We start from the raw sequence: 13,245 nt of genomic DNA, 5'->3' as shown, positions 1-13,245 counted from the left end.
TATTACAGACAGAAGAAGCTGTCAAGGCCAGCATACGTGGAAAAATCACGATTCATTATTTTTTAATTGAGGTGCCTGGTAAAATAAATATAGTTGTCTTTTTTGATGAACAGAATTTTCTTTCTTATTTCTATTCTTATCAATATTTTCAGGATAAATCCCCAATTTATGTTCATGACAGTTTCATTTTTATTATTCGATATATTGAATCATATTTCTCAAGAGTCCGTGAAGCATAATTAATACGACATACAACCGAAGTAAATTTACGGATATCCTTGTCTGGTTATTAGATCCGCGTCTCGAGGGATATTTGGAGCGGTCTTCTCAAGTACTGATGGATAATTTGACTAAATGGTGTGACGTCCAGTGTTTCAAAATGAATCTTTTAATTTAATTCGATGCATATATTGAAAAACAAAAACCTCATCTTGTTTGCATTATTAAATATATAAATTTACTAGAACAAACGTCATCCCATTAACCCAGGCATGCTTGCTAAATCACCAAACATAGTGAACCACTTGGAGTGACCAATGGCAGAGGTGTTGATTATAAAAAAAAATGGTTTAATTTTCTTTTTAAATTCTATTGTTTATGTCATGCTTTTTAATATATAAAGCCAAGTATAACGACTAGCTGACTATCCGTAGGTCGTCAGTTTTGTACTGCTGATGGGCAGGATCGAAACATTCGGGGGGCTCTTACACAAAGCATGAAACATTGGTATGGAGAAAATTTGGTAGGTAAGTACTGAATTTACAAAAATAGGCCAAACCAATGTTTTTGTAATGTAATTTGAATGCGTTTCCTACGACGCTAAATTTATAATTTGTACTTTTAAATTGAATAAATAATACGAATAAGTTTCGTACCTAATTCCAACTATAAGAAAATACTACATACTTGAATAATCCGACTGGAGGTTTGAAATCTCCTTACATTTCTCATTGTTAAGTGAAATCATTAATGAATGGAAAATAAGCGTGGACCAAAAGCAGTGTGCAATAGCAGTGTTTCTTTATTTTCGACGTGCTTTTGAAACAACAGAGACGAACATATTAATATCCAAATTACAATATATGGGAACAGTTGTCAAAGAACTAGAATGGTTTAAGGACTACCTAAAATATTGAAAACAAAAAAGTTTGGAGACGCCATATCGGAGGATTAACCAGTGAACCTAGGAGTCCCACAAGGATCTGTATTGGGGCCATTACTATTTATATTATATATTGACGATATAGTGCAGTGCTTAAAATACTGTTTAAACAAAGTTTTTGCAGAAGATATACTTTTGTATTTAACAGGAAATAATTTTGAAAAAGTTATGCTCAAAATACAGTACGACCTGGGTCAAATATCTATGTGGTTAAAGATAAAAAAAATTAAACTCAATATTACAAAAGTAAGAGCATGGTAATAGATAAAAAAAAAGTGGGTGTGTCAAGCCTACGCAAGACAGAAGTGAAACTTCTAGTATTCCTCTCTCTCTATTTTCATTTCATCATCTCTATTTTCTCTCTTAGGTTAGTTTGAAAATTAGAGGTTAAATAATTCAACGACGAAGCATGGATTTGCTTTTTCTAATATTTTCTTATAGATGAATGACGTTCGATTAATGTATAGTTCCAAAAATTTTCAATTTATTCACAAGTATACAATATTACATAAATAACAATATTACAATTAAAAATTACAAAGAAATTACAATGACAATTTACCAATCATGTGCCATTTTCATTGTCAATTTCATGAATATCATTTCCTAATGTCGTGATAATTGGGTTATGGTAACTAAAGTGCGAGATATATACATGAGCACTTAAATCCTTAATGAATCTGTACCGCCTGTTGGCCATTGCTTTGATTGTAACGACATTCCTACATCATATTTCACTGTTAATATAATCTCGCCAATATATTAAACAATCCTATTCCAACAATACTACTATATTGTGAAATATTTATCAACTCTTATAGGTTATATTTACCTTATGTTAATGTCATCACTGTGTGAATCAGACTCTCCTCTTCTTTGGTGATTCTCAGGGGATATTTCCTCTTGTGCCACTGATGTGTTCATCACCTCTATCTCGTCACTACTCATTTTTAACACTGAAATTCTGTACCAAACCGTATGAACCACAATCAATTACGTATTTCACTCGTATTACACTCACGACGCAGTATACTAACCAAGCAGCTGATGCTTGGCGTGGCGCAGTTCGCTGGTGTCTGAGAGAGAGGAAAGAAGAGAAGAGAGAGAACGTTCGTGAGCGGCTCCCCCACCTCAACAAGCGCATATGGTGAGAGAGGGACAGTGAACGGTGAGCGGTGGTGGGGGTACCCGCATTTTCGTGTCGATCCTGACTCGGTTTTACTCCGTCCCCGAAAATCCATTACGCGCCTAAAGAAGTTTCACTTCAAAAACAACGGACTAAAATTATCAAAGACAACGAAGAAATAAAGGAAATAGATGAAATCAAATACTTGTGCATTATAACAGACAAACCATTTAAATTTAACTCTAACTTTGAACCATTAGATAAGAAAATGGCAAAAAAAGGTAATTTTATAAAGAAGAATAAGGAATAAATAAGTTGTTAAAACAAGTTAGTTCGTTTTTAACAGTATAGTAGTATCTCATTTAAATTATTGCTCTAGTGTTCTTTTCTTGTGCAATCAAACACAGATAAAGAAATTGAAAATAATTCAAAATAGAAGCATGCGAGCAGTATTGAATTGTAGTAGGTATTCTAATTATTATGCAGAAAAAACGTTAAGAATGTTAAGTAGGAGAAAGAAAATAATTTACAATACCCTAATATTTATATTTAAGCTAAAAAATAAGATGCTCTTGAAATACATGTTTAAAAATGTAAATTTTAATTTCGCAATACATGACTATCCCACGAGAAATAGTGGAGATTTTAGACTTCTAAAAACAAATTTTTCGAGAGCCAAAAATAATCTCTATTTTAAAGGATCTATATATATGTAAAGTATCCTTAATATCATAGAAATAAGTTGTTAGAAGGTTGATACTAGATATAAAAATATTTTTTTATTACTAAATAAAAACAAAAAAAATAGAAAAAAAAATTTCATCCCCATGGACCTAAAAACCTGGACACTAAAATAATAAAATAATACCGAATGTAATATTTATATATCGGGCCGATTAGATCTTTCCCAAATAATACATACATATCCTTACAAAACATTCAACCTTAAGATACATACATAACCTTACAATACATACATATCCGTAAAATAAATTTTAAGATACATAAATTATCTAACAATAAATACATATCCTTACAATTCATACATAACCTGACAATACATTCACCATTAAGATTATTTAACCCTTAAATGCATACTGTTGCAAAACTGCAACATACCGTTCAAACCACCTTTAACTCTTTGGTGTATACTTAATGCATGCCGTTTTAGAATTATCAAGTTCACGGTAATATATTTTATCGAGTGGCATCACCTTTTTTTTCTTTCGCGAATGTCAAATGTCACTTTTTCTTTAACAAAGTGAAGATTCTCGAAAATTGGTTGGAGGTTAGAATTACAGTTTTGTTTTGCTGTTATTATTTTGATTTTCTTAGGTAAGTAGATACAATAATACAATACTTATATGTAATAACTTGTATTTTTCCGGTACACTTATTCGTTTTGAGAAATTTTTATAGGTTTTTTTATTTTTTTTTCATACGTAAATTGTTCATATTAATTTTTATTAAATACATGGTGTTGTTAACCTTCCAGCGGGCGCGCTGTCGTAAAATTTACGACAGACGCGCCTTATCGCTTCCGCCACTCTTTCCACTTAGTTGTAAGCATCGAGCTTCGAGCTATGCTAGAGTCAAATCAAATGTCAAACATTTACCGCAAGATATAAATGTTTTTCTCAAAGTGAGTTACGGTAGGGCTATTGAACCGATGACAGAAGAAGAAAACATAAGCTTTCCAAAACTCGGTGTTTGTCGGTTATGTGCACTGGATAAGAAAAGATCCTCAGCCTCAATGAAGTGTTACCGTTGCCAGTCCTTTACATGCAAGAACCATTCTTCAGTTGAGGTGGTTTGTAGCAATTGTAAGGATGGGAATATTGATTCTGACTAAATAGGTCGATAACAAATTTTGTTTTGAAATATTAAAATGTTTTGAGTGTTGCTTCGTTTTTTTAAGAAAGTCAATTTGTTTTTGTTTTAAGTACTGCCTATTATCATTCTTCATATCCTTAAAAAAATCCCTAACATTTGTATAAAGAAAACATCACTTACATGGAGAAAACTTGATGACGTAAAATTTACGACAAGCGCCCGCTCATGGGAAATTTCTCAACGCGCCCGCTGGAAGGTTAACTAGCAAAAAATTTTTATTAATCTAATTTAATTAAAAAATTACAAAAAAATAAAATTCTTTATATTTCCTTGCATATGCATATAAATATCTACCAAATATTTTTTTATCCATAAAAATAAATAAATCATGCATTTAAGGGTTAAATGGGCCCTTCAGGTGAATTTTCACAAAACCAGCACTACAAAAATGATCACTTTATGTTTATTAATAACTTTTCAAACGTATTATAAGTCAGAATGCCATTTTTTACACACACTAAATGCACGGGCGTCATAAATCCCAACATAAAATATGTTCACATACTCGTAGCGTCTTTGGTTGGTAGATAATATCATAGTTAAACATTTGACAATTAGCAAAAAATAATTGCGTAATCCCAGTTCCCAGTTCCCAGAGGATTTCAAATCATATTAGGTAGTACGTAACACAATATACCACGGGAATAATATCTCATTTGTCAAGCAATCAAAGATATTTTTTAACATTTCTCGGAGTTGAGAATCGATTTACGTTTTTGAGTGAATTGTTCAAATTCTCCGAAACAACCCGTCCTTAGAGTCGGTCGTTTGAAATTTGTATTGAACCAAAAATAGCACTCATTTGAAAAACTATTTAATGTACTTATCGGCAATGAAATCTATTTTTGACTAAACTACCTTATAATAAAATATAACAAAATAAAATTTTTACACTTTTTGACATTTCTTTTTTTTGTTACAAATGTGACGGACAACCAGAGCTGTCAGCATTTGCAAAAAATTTGGGCTCGACCCACCTACCATATTTGCATGTTTGGTTTTAAGTTTTAACTAAATATGTCATATATTTTGTTATTTTTTGTTTTCATTTCAATTATTGTTTATTTTTACTTTTTATAACTTAATTTTATATCATTCAAACTGGTGAAAATGTACACCATCATTTTTTTTTATTCTCAAGCCATATAAATGTGCCTTTATGGAATTTTTAGTTATATTTTTTACTTATTTTTATAACTGTTCCAGTGACATGTATCAAAACTTTCAATAAAAAAGTTTAAAAAACAAATTCTAAAGACTGTTATAAATTGCCGACAACTCCAAAAACAAAGCTTTTCAATATTTATTAAAAAACGAAACAAAAAACGTAATTTATGTGTGTAAGTATGTATGTAATCATTTCTAAGACTTTAATAAGTTGTATTTTACAAGTGAGTACCTACTTCAATTCAATGAGATTTATTTTTATTTTTATTACTAAATTAATAAAAGCATATATTCGAATTTGTTTTTTTTTCAATTATTATTCTTCGTGATCAAGTACCCAAAAAATGTGTTGTTTCTCGTACCTACCTATAAAATATTATTTCCAATTATTTTTTTCCATAATATTATGTTCATTATTGTGAGAGCTTGTTGTTATTCCTTCCTAACTTGAAATAATGCGAATATTATCTTTTTTAATATATTTTGGTAGGTAAAAACGAGGTAACTTCTCAAACGAGATGTCAAAGAAATCTTTTCATAATGTTAACTACCTACCTACATTTACCTACCTTCGTTTGGTACTCCCTCCAAACGACGGTAGGTATTACCTTTCGCTTGCGTGACATGTATTGTATTCCATGTTATATGTTGCCATGAACTGATAGTTTCAGATATGGTAACATGCAAGTAGGTACTAGACATTTTATATTAGACAGCTTCACTTTCCAGGAGAGCACACAAAGCAAATAGTTTTTGATAAAGGGTTCTACTTGTTCAATGCACAGATGGCGTAATATCCTAATTCTTCTTCCGTATGACGAAGGGTCAGGGGGATATCTATGTTAGTCTAAGGCCTCAGGCGTCACTCTGTAGAACACATCGGGCATTCTTTGACCACATTTTTCGGTGGTCTACAACGCAACGCATGTTGGTTTTCATTCAGGAACTTAGTTGATCATAACATAACATTAATGAAAGAAAAAACTTCCTGTTACATAAAGTACGTAATTTTCTAATATTTGATAGAATAATTTTTCAAAATTTGTATATTTTTACCGGAGATACAGACTTACTGTGATACTTACTGTGTTGCTAAGATTTAAACTACTCTTGACATCGTGGCAAGAATTTTTTACGAACGATCGTTCATTTCCCTTTCAAGTGCATATTTAATATTTTAAAAACAAAAAACAAACTTATCGAAAAACTTTTTCTCGATGTAAGAATTTTGAAAGGATCATAGCACGGGCATTTTTGAGCCAAACATTACAATGCTTTTACATCGATTTCGTTTTTAGTTCACGAGTTTTTGAACCTATCACTATACTTTTTTTTTTTTAAAGAAAGACAAACATTCCCGGGTTACGAATAACCTGAAAATATTTGAAAATGTCCTACTACCACCTTCATTTTATATGTATATTTACTTTCTAAACTCCCAATCATTGGAAAATTAAATCTTATGAGGATTATACGGTGATAAAGATTGAAGAAAATACTTGGAAAGATTCCGAAGTATCAGAAAATAATGCAACAAATATGATAAAACTAAGGTACAACGAAAACTTATTGTGGCTTAATGTTGAAAAAAAACTTATTTTCTACCTTTTAGTCCAACAGAGAATATTTCAAATATAAATGTGAACATTGATTTTCAATAAAGATTTTGTCTACTTAAGAATTGCATCAAGTAAATCAAATCGTATTTACATAAATAGTAAAGTAAAAATGAAATATCTTGGAATAATTATCGATAAAAACATTAAATGGAAAAGTCAAATAAACTTCACAGTAGATAGAATTAGAAAACTGATTTATATATTTTTTATATTTAGAAAAACTATATCATTAAACATACAAAAATATTTATTTATTTATTTTGCACTTGCGCATTCTGTGGTGCAATATGGAATCGTGGTTTGGGGGGTGCATATAAATATAAGAAAAAATTATCTTAAATAAACATTTTACTATCCAACAAAAAAATGTATTCCAGGATTTTCCGGTTCCACCACTTAAAAAAAATTAAAAAATACTTCAGTTACATAAAGATGTCTTTAGTAAAAATAATAAACTACCGCTAAATATTAGCATAAAATTTCTGTTAGTAGACTAACAGTGCCACTGGTACAAACTACAACAGCTGAGCATCAATATGAATATATAAGAATACAAATATTTAATCAATTACCCCCATTAAATTATGGATTTTATTCGGATGATCGAGACAAGGCAAATATTTTAAGAATGTATTTTCGCTAAATCATTTTTTTTAAATTCTCTCGGTAGTGGATCACAAATACCATCGAGACGGAATGATAAAAATGAGGTTTTATTATCTTAGAGTCATAAGAGATAACCAAACAAAATTTCTTATGAATTTTTGTATTAAAATGCCATAGGTAATTTATTCCATCATTATTTTTTTTTTTTTATTGTGTTTATTTCTTGCTAGAGCAATCCCGATGAGTAACAGAACTCATTTTAGGACAGGAGGAACTTACAATTCATATGTAGGAGGTAGTAGGAACAATTTTACAACGGTATTTTGATATCAAATATAAGTTTCACATTCAATACAGCATAAAATTTAAAAATTAAAATAATGACACGTTAAGTAGAACAAACAACAATAGAAAACAAGTACAGAAAGAAAAAAAAAACATGGATAAGATACAACAAGAAATGACAACACAGTTACATATTTTCATTTTTAAATGTAGTTAAAAAATATTCTTTTAAAGCATTGCTTTGCAATTTTTTATTGTGGTGGATGTGTTTGTACATATCTGGAAGCGAATTATATAGTGTATAGGCAATATAGTTCAGTGATTTTAACCCATATTTTGTAGTGTGTGTTTGAGGAATGCGGATTTTATTGTTATTTCGAGTATTGTGGTTGTGGATGTCTTGATTGTAAAGTGGCTTGATGTTGGTGTGAGTTGATTTTTGGGTAATTTGTAGGATGGTGCTTGTGATTTCATATTTAGGAAGGATTGTAATTGGAAGGATACCAGAAACTGAATAGATGTCCCTAACATGAGTGTCCCATGGAAGTTCAAACACATTTCTGAGAGCTCGGTTTTGAGCCACCTGCAGGTCAGCTATCAATTTCTTTGAGGCAAAACCCCAGATACAGCAGAGATAGGAAAGGTGTGAATGTACCATGGCATAGTATACTGAAGTTAGTAAAGGAATGGGTAGTAACCCTTGAAGCCTATATAGTACACCAGTTATAGGGGTAATTTTCTCTTTTATATGATTTATATGGAGATCCCACGTGAGTTGGGAATCTACGATCAGACCCAAATATTTTGTGTTCATTTTCTTTTCGAGGCAGTTGTCTCCAATTTTAATATCGAGGCTGAAATTTTTCTTGTTACCGAAAAGTATATAATGGGTTTTTTTTACGTTAAGAGTTAGTTTGTTTATTCTCAACCAGTTTGTGAGATGGGAAATATCAGCATTCATCTCCGTTTCAAGCTCCGCTAGGTTCAGTTTATTGTAAAAAATTACCGTATCGTCAGCATAAAGTTGTATAGTTCCTTTAATACCCCACTTTGTTATGTCATTCACGTAGATTAGGAATAGCAACGGTCCAAGAATTGATCCCTGTGGTACTCCACATGTTATTTTACCTAATTCACTCATTTCTCCTCCAAATTCTACTGCCGAAAAACGATTTGATAAATAAGATCGGAAATATTTATGATGATAACGATTTTTAGTTGATGGTTATATTTATAATATTGTAATGTCTTGAATATTTAGAAATTAAATATTATAAGCCGAACAAAATAGCCTGAGGAGTTTTAAACGAACAGTTAGTTGTCTATTGCTGTTCATAGCGAGTACATCAATAGTTAACTGTCTATTTCGTTCACACTTGTGCTGTTCACAGCGAGTACATCAATAGTTAGTTGTCTATTGCGTTCACAGTTCTGCTGTCCACAACGAGTACATCAATAGATAGTTGTCTATTGCATTCACAGTTCTGCTGTTCACAGCAAGTACATCGATAGTTAGTTGTCTATTGCGTTCACAGTTCTTCTGTTTGCAGCGAGTACATCAATGATTATTACTGTTAATAAATGACACTTACGGACGTTCATATAAACAATTAGGCTGATGCATGTCTTAAAAAAACTGGCGTTTTTTTCCTCGTTTGATTATTGTTCAAGTTAAAATGTTTATTTTTTATTATTACGTTATTTATAATTATAATAGTTTATTCTTGAATTAATGCAGGGGTAGTGCAATGAAACACGCTCCTTATTTCGAAATAATAATTAAAATAGACAGCACAACAATACATTCATAGAATAAAAACAAAGAAGACGTGAAACATTTAAATATAAAAAAATATTTGAATTTCCGTTTATAGAGAATTTTCTGTCCGTCTTTCGTCTCTCAGGGGGGACTCCATTCAGACAACCATGGAAGTGATTATGTTATTATTCGATCACTGTAGTATGCGCCATAAGCTTTTCAAGTGGTGGCGGAGAAATACTTTGAAAGAGTGCACTCCTCCCTCCAGGAAAATTTCCCTGGCGCTGCAGTATCTTGGTAGGCGGAATAGTTGGCGATAAGCGTAAGAATTTTGGTTGGTGAATGATAATTATTACGACCTCTGTGGTCGAGGAGTAAGGCTTTCGACCAGCAAGCGGTAGGTCGCGGGTTCAGATCCCTTCTTGGGGAAAAAACATTTTAAATGGATAATTTACTAATTATAAAATAATGTATAGTTTATTTGCGGCACGTTCTAAAGTGGAAGATACTATCAGTGTAAACCACCATTCAGAATTGAAACGTTACTTGAAAATTGGCTTTGACCGTGTTTGTTTACCAGATCTGAATAGCCAGATACATCCCAACTCTACTCCTCCCCATCTCCCCACTACTTTCAGCCTCATACAAATCCCAATCGGGGATGTCATAGTATCACTGGCTCCAGAAGGTAAAAAGCATTTGGAATTATTGTACGGTGTCACATAAAAAAATGAATGAAGGAAATAAGGGAAGGAAAGTGTGTAGGAAATAAAATCAGTTAGTAAGCAGTAGATTAGAGATGAAATGGGAAACGTTTTATAATGCTTCTTTAGGATCCGACCAATTACAACAGCAGTTCAGAGAAATCATGACTTGCTTCAGGTTTACAGTAATAAACAGAGTGTAGAGCTAGGTTTTAAAAGTTTTGAATGAATTTCAGTACTTTCCATGAAAAATCCTAAGTAAAACTTTGAAATTGGTAATTATTACCTGTTGATTATTAAAAATATAATTTTCAATATTATATTTGGCTTTGAGATATTTGCAAAATATTACCCATCTATTGAGGTTTCAATGAAGATTTGATATCAACTTAAGGCGATGCACTACGTAGTAATGCAAAATCATGTGTTTTTTATTTGAAAATTTGGTCGCCTAGAAATGTTTCAGATGCCTCAATTAAATACTGCGAGTAGAATACATCTTGGCCTTTGAAATAATCGAGTATTTTTTATATAAGTCATTTTATAAGACCAGAAAAAAATTATGTGAAAATTGAAAACTGAAAATATGAAAATGAAAACTGCTTTAAAGTTCAAAATCTCTATATGAAAACTGCTTTAAAGTTGAAAATCTCCTACTTACGAACTCATTTTCGGTTATAATTTTATTTTATAATGTTTCAAATTAAGTTATTTATAAAATGATCGGAAAAAAAATTAATAATTATGCCTGAACATCCAAAAAATAAAATAAAAGGCACTTAATCGCCATGTTTTTTCTTGCAAAAATCAAAACAGGCGGATGGTGTTAAGCGGGAATTTAAACCTTATCGCCATCTACGTAAGGGGTGTTATTGATAGCGGCTCGATTTAAAATATTACACAACGTGCATCGCCTTAAGCAAAATAAATGCGAAGCCACACGTATACAAATGCTGAATATACATGTGTCCCTAGCTCTCACACTTATGTTTCTAAATTCATTTAAATTCAACAGCGTACAGCCAATACAAAGCCATTTAATTAACAGTTGAATTATGTTGTTCGTTTTTGCATTTTTGATTGTAAACACCTACTTGTTTGCAGCAAAGCAATATTCCATGAAAATCATTTGCTCTGGCGAATATCGATTTACAGCTACCTTCAAAGTTTAATGTCATTGTTACACATCCGAACTGGGCGCTTCGTTGTTAGCTGGCGATATATCCAGTACAATAACGTGGGTAGAAATGTAATCTAAATTATTGCTTTTATTGCTGGAAACTTGGAATTCAGGGTAATATCACTACTGGGACATTTCAGTTATAAGGAAACATTGTCTTAGTTTCTAGTCACAAATAGTATTGTTTATTATTTAGTTGAGACCTTCTTGGGATCCGATTCTCTGAACCTATGGGTAGTAGGTTTAAATCACTACAAAGAACAACGTGAAAGTTTATCATTGATTATTTCCTTATGCCCTGTTCGCGCTTTAAAATTATTTAATTATTGAAGACAATATAAGCGATTCCTAAACCAAAATTTGAAACAGAAAAATCAGAAAAAGATACGGTCACATCTAGGACTTGAACCCCGGAACCTTGCCTTGGACACGGCTCTACCAACTGAAGTAATGGGACATAATCTCCTTTGGTCATATTTAACTGTATCATACTTCGAAAAAGAACTACCAACGTTGTCTTTATTTTCTCACCGCACATTTTTATTAGCTGCTATCTTTATGTATGATCGCAAGATTTAACCCGAACTAAATGCAATCTAGACAGTGTCTTAGATAAATATATCTTATTTTAATCTTAATGTGCGCCATCTATTGACTTTTTATGCAAGTCAATGATGAATATTTTATTTTTGGAATAACTTAATGAGTAAAACCACAAATTTTAATAGTTAAATATTGAAGACAATATTAGCGATTTCAAACGAAAATTTAAATCAAAAAAGATAGGTCACTTCTAGGTCTTGAACCCAGAACCCTTGCCTTGCCGGGGCACGTTATGTATTGGTTATCTGCTTCTTCATTCAGACCCCCTTTTGGTGGGAGTATATTTAATTTTAAAGATACATCTAATTTTGTCAACAGATTAACTTAAATTTTACCAAATTAACCAATTTAATTACTTGACAATTTAGTAGATTCCAATATTACCATAATAATCAGTGTTCTTTTGTTTTCTGCTACCACATATTATCTTTGTACATATTTTAAGACTCTAATAAACATCTTAAAAAATCAAAGAAAAAGAATTGTGTTTGGCATCATAAAGAGTACCATTTTTAAATATTTTTGCTCGTATAACAACTTTCAAACGAAAATCGTGAAGCAGAAAAGTATTCGAAAAACTTTCAGTCGCACCTGGGAATTGAATCCAAGACATCAGCATTGCCAGGACTTTGCTCTACCACTAAGCTAATTCGACCAAATGTATTGGTTATCTGATAGTATTAATACTCCAACGTCTGGACGGTGTAGGCCCTCTGATTGGTCAAATTTAAATTGTCTGTTTCGGTTAAATTCCGCTTACTTAAAAATTAACACGATTTGAAAATTATGACACGATTTGAATATTAAGACACGATGCTCATATAATTTTTGGCTAATATCGAAGAAAATATGTTTTAGAAAGTTCACAATCCATTGGATTAATTACATTACAGTAAAAATTATCCACAATTACGTATTGAAATTTGACGTTTATCATTATTCACGCGAAAGACACATTGTTCAGTGCTGCCAGCGTATATCGATTTCCAATCAATGCAAAAAGCCTTTATAGCCAGTTAGTGTCAAGCAATGTACAATGTCAGTGTAATTTTTTAAAGTTAGATATATATATATATACAAATATATAATTATAAATATAATATATTTAAATCCACCATTAAAAAGCCGGCTGCTAAAATAA

The 13,245-nt window shown here is 31.5% G+C and overlaps 1 protein-coding gene across 1 annotated transcript in view; it reads left to right on the top strand.

The window, feature by feature from the left end:
• Positions 1-13,245, top strand: part of LOC149423935 (cholecystokinin receptor type A-like) — a 264,990-nt gene that overhangs the window by 236,465 nt on the left and 15,280 nt on the right. The gene's annotated exons all lie outside the window — the stretch shown is intronic.

Source organism: Hesperophylax consimilis, chromosome 5 (genome assembly GCF_061612785.1).
Source record: "Hesperophylax consimilis isolate HC1 chromosome 5, BYU_Hcon_1.0, whole genome shotgun sequence".
NCBI classification, from domain to species: domain Eukaryota; kingdom Metazoa; phylum Arthropoda; class Insecta; order Trichoptera; family Limnephilidae; genus Hesperophylax; species Hesperophylax consimilis.
Note: the sequence above shows the minus strand (reverse complement) of the source record. Positions and strands in the feature narration are given on the sequence as shown.